Source organism: Bidens hawaiensis, unplaced genomic scaffold (genome assembly GCF_021521415.1).
Source record: "Bidens hawaiensis isolate Kalapana, Puna unplaced genomic scaffold, B.hawaiensis_p1.1 tig00034970_1, whole genome shotgun sequence".
NCBI classification, from domain to species: Eukaryota; Viridiplantae; Streptophyta; class Magnoliopsida; order Asterales; family Asteraceae; genus Bidens; species Bidens hawaiensis.
Genome location: NW_027496057.1, coordinates 65,860 through 70,522, shown reverse-complemented (window position 1 = coordinate 70,522; position 4,663 = coordinate 65,860). Strand labels below are relative to the sequence as shown.

The 4,663-nt window shown below is 36.8% G+C and overlaps 1 pseudogene across 1 annotated transcript; it reads right to left on the bottom strand.

The window, feature by feature from the left end:
• Positions 1-1,651: 1,651 nt before the first annotated feature.
• LOC143586774 (serine/threonine-protein kinase AtPK2/AtPK19-like) lies at positions 1,652-4,082 on the bottom strand (annotated as a pseudogene). Its single transcript, XR_013144755.1, has 6 exons — positions 3,408-4,082; positions 2,840-2,922; positions 2,654-2,774; positions 2,401-2,574; positions 2,209-2,316; positions 1,652-2,134 (listed from the first exon to the last, which is right to left on the bottom strand). The product of XR_013144755.1 is annotated as a serine/threonine-protein kinase AtPK2/AtPK19-like (transcript).
• Between the last annotated feature and the right edge of the window lie 581 nt (positions 4,083-4,663).

The following is a 4,663-nucleotide window of genomic DNA, read 5'->3' as shown; positions in this document are numbered from 1 at the left end:
AAGCACTAAAATGTTTCATACGTTGTCCTCGTTCCATAAAAAAAACCATCTAGAATCGAACCGAAACCGAAAGAATCGACGAAAATGAAACAAAGAAACAAAAAGCCAAAACCGGACCACATCAATCGAAATCGAAAAAATCAATCAAAACGAAACTAAAAGAATTCAAACCGAACAAAAAGAAAACTGAAAAAACGAACAAAAACGAGTCCGGAATCGACCAGAAAGAAACCAAAACCAAACACGTCACGGGTGAAAACTCAGGTTGACTTGAAACCTAAACCGAACCCGTTCCGATCTGAAACCCGTTTCGTGCCGAAACCTGTCTTGTACGAAAACCTGTTCCGATCCGAAACCTGTCACATTTCCTTAGGACACTAACCCACATCGACCCATTTCTTTGAACTTGTCGACCTATTTTGACTCGAAAATAAAAGGATGGAATTTCAAATGACTCATTTTGACCCATTTATTTAAAACTTTTTACCCAAACCAACTCATTTAACTTTTAAAACAACTCAAATTGACTCATTTGAAAGGGTTTTGATCAAGATTGCCACCCCTAATTAGAATTAAATGCATTTCATGACATTTCAATCTCACAATAACAACATATGGAAGTGATTGCATTATATATTCATATAATTACTTTCATGATTATAACTTGATTTTACTATCTCTATACATGAAAATGATAGTATATCATTCATCAATGTTATTTCATGTTTCTCTTTAGAGTAAATTGTGATTCTCTTACTTGTGGTTTAAAATTTACGATTTCAGTCCTTGTTCTTTAATTTCCACCGCAACCAATTCCAAGCTTTTAACTTAGTTAAATATGTCTGTTAAATTGGTGGGCATTTTGGTCTTTTTATTTTTTATTCATTTTGCACTCCTTAAGTCTCTGCACTTTTCTGCATTTTCCTACCATGTTACTAAATATGCATTTTTCATGCTGAGTAAGCAAAAGTATATGCAGGGGCGGACCCACATAGTGTGGATCGGGGTCCCGGGACACCAATGTTTTTTAAAAATTTATTAGAAGCGGTATATTAAATTTTTTGAGGACCCCATAAGATTTAATACTTGGAACCCATACTATTAATGTTGATGTGGTCTGGTGGAAAGTCCCTTGTTTTATCTTTGAAAGGTCATGGGTTCAAGTCTTACAAGGCTCAATTTTTGGTTTTTTGTGTTAATTTTTAGTGTTAATCAATCATTTGATTGCTAATGTTGCAATGATAACTTTGGAAACATTCAAACACCTCTAAAATACATATCATTGTTTTCAACTTTATGCATGGTTTTCTTTAGAAACATTCAAACACTTTAAAATATCAGTTTTATTTTTCACTAGTTTAAGTTAATGGTTTTCAACACATGCTTATGAAAGGGTGGATCTAGGTTCTATCTCAAAAATGTTTAAGAAAGGGAAAACAAAGTGTTTATGTGTCAACCCGACCCATTTTGACCCGTTCAGGTAGTGATGATTGAAAAGAAAGTTTTATTATGATATTGTTTTTTATTATGTTCTTCGCCTCGACCCGACCTGAACAACGACCGACCCGAAAAATTTGAACACCGAAAATATGGGACCCCATTGGCAAAAAATCCTGGATCCGCCACTGAGTATATGATATTATCACACTAACCATGGTTATAAAAGAGTTACAGAGACAATTACTTATCCAATTTACACTTGCAATAGAAGTCATTACAACTAGTAAACCTATAAATCGCATTTATTTGACGCTTTATTTGATCAAACAAACATATACACATATACAATCCAGATCAACAACAGGTAAAATCGTCAAATTGGGGACGAACTCACATCTCAACCGCTTTCCCGAGGAGACGAAAGCCAAGGATTAGGCGACACATAAGTATAACCATTAAAATGCTCACCGGCTGTCGGTGTGGGAGCCTGTGAGTCCTCCAAGGGCATTGCAGTCCAACACTTGTCGAAATTTTCAGTGCAATCTTCACCGCTCACATCCGGCTTGAACTTTGGTTCCAAGTCCCTTGACTCCAGTTTCTTCCAGTTTATCGTTCGAAACCATTTGTGATTTTTAATATCGTCACCACCACGAGGCCCACTACCTAATCTTAAGGACGGGTCCTTTTGCAGCAACTGAAAACAAAAATATGAAGTTAAATTAGCAGTAGTGGTTAAAGAGCTTATTAATCATTATTAGCTCAACTTACTCCTTTTAGCGGAGAGTGAGCTTCACCACTTAACCGCGGTAACAACTTCACTTTTTCGTTTATTATCTTCTCCTGCAGTTTCTTTCTGTTGGAATGTGTAAATGGTGGCTGAAGGAAGAAATAAAAAATCTATCATAAATCATAAAAAAAAACTCATTTTTTTTCAAGATAAAAACCGCATAAATTTTGTACCTTCCCGGTTAACATTTCGTACAAAAGTATCCCTACACTCCACCAATCCGCATTTTTATTATGCCCTTTGGACAATAATATTTCAGGAGCCATATACTCGGTGGTTCCACACAACGAGTTTGATCGGCTCGATTCATCAATCTCCTTTGCCAGACCAAAATCGGTTAACATAACCTGAGGAATAAGCGGTTATGACGTTAAGTACCGCAGTCGCACTTAATTAATATTAAAAAAAAAACAATTATTAACTTACATGCCCATCTGCATCCATGAGTATGTTTTCAGGTTTAAGATCTCGATGCACGATGCCTCTCTCATGAAGATGTGAAACCGCAGATACAATCTCTGCAGTATAAACCCGCGCTTGATCCTCACTACCCATAAACAAATATTAAGAAAGATAATCATACATAATGATGTATAAACATTGAATACGTACCTAAAGATCCCTTGTCTATATAAGTGAAAGAAAAGATGACCTCCATTAATAAAATCCAAGATCAAATACAGCTTTGTTTTCGTCTGCAATCATGCATAACATATTTAATTAAATCATAATAACAGTGATTAAAATAAAAGTACAGACATTAACAAAAAGCGAGCAAAAAAAAGTAACAAAATTGACGAAAATCGGGCAAATATAAGTAGTGTTGTAGAACTCGCTAAGTGCTACTGCGCTAGTCAGGCAGTGGGGTAGGGACAAGCGATTAACCGGATTAATAGCGATTTTTACAACACTGATATACATATACCAAACTTTATATATAAAATTTTAAATTTTAATCAATTTTGACTAAATAGCGACGGTATGGTACTGACTAGCTATTAATCAGGCGTCTAGGCATGATTTTTACATATATATACCAAACTTTATATATAAAATTTTCAATTTTGATCGGTGACTAGTTGGTGGGATATCGACTAATGATTAATCGGGATTAATGACTCCTAGCCAGGATTTTTACAACTATGAATAAAAAGTAGCGAAACCAACAAAACACGAGCACCTAAAAAGAAAAACGAAGCTGAACGACAAAGGGATGTACGACCTTCGTAAGTATATCCCTTTCAGCTTTCATATAATCCACATGATTATTTTTAATAATAGTATCCTTCCTCATAACCTTCATAGCAAATATCCCATCCTCATGATCACCACCACTAATTACAGTTTTACCCTTCATTTTCATTTTAACCTGAAACACTTTCCCAAAAGACCCTTTACCAATCACCCTCATGATCTCAAAATCCCCAGGGCCAATCTTGTAATTTAACTCACTCTTTTCTTCAAGACCTTTATATTCATGTTCAGATAATTCGGATTCGGATTCTTCTTCGGGGTGAAAAGTAAGAGGTTTGGAGAGAGTGTAACGAGGTGATGGGCCGATGAAGGAGTGGGACCGGTTGTGGATGATTTGTGGAAGACTAGGATTGGTTGACGATGATGATGTTGATGATGAGATTGGTCCGAAAACATCGGAGAAGTCGAGGTCTTGGTCTTGGTCGGACGATGATGTTGGGATAGTTAGGTTGTTGAGTTTAGTTGCTAACATCTTGTGGTGATCAGTTGACGTCATGTTGATGAGATTCATAGTTTTGAGGTTACATTTTTATGATGAGTTGTTGTTGCAAATCCAAAAGTGAGAATGAATTATTTATTAATGATTGAAGGAGAAGATGGGTTTGTTTGTTGACCAGAATAAACAAAAATCTATGTGTACTGGTCAGTTGTGGCCAGCCTGGGTGAAAACGCGGGGTACACCGCCCCTCCCCTTGCATTATGTTTTTTTTTTTCAAACGTTATATTTAAAACGCTGGACATGACACGCAGATCCAAAAAAAGAGCCGTTGGTCTTGGAGCCGTTGGGCTTTTTTTTTAAAAAAATTATATTAATTATATTTATACCATATAAACAAACCAAACTCATATTTTTTAACACAATCCTTCCAATCTATACCAATTTACATAAATATTTATGCCATCATGTTTCCAAACAACAACCAAAATATTCTCGGTTTCGGCCAATATGCCCGTCAAGCCAACCAAATTCCACAACCGAACCAATCTACCGCCCCGACGCCAACCGTACCCGTCCCGCAAATGTTTGACCCGCAAATGGCCGCCTACTTTGCACTTCTACAAAACTCTATGTCAAACGCGGTGCCCGGTTTCCAAAACCCAATGACAAACATTTTTGCCGGTTCGGGTTCCCAACCCGCCCCGGAGACCCAACCCGAGGTCGAGTTCGTGCCGGAGACACAA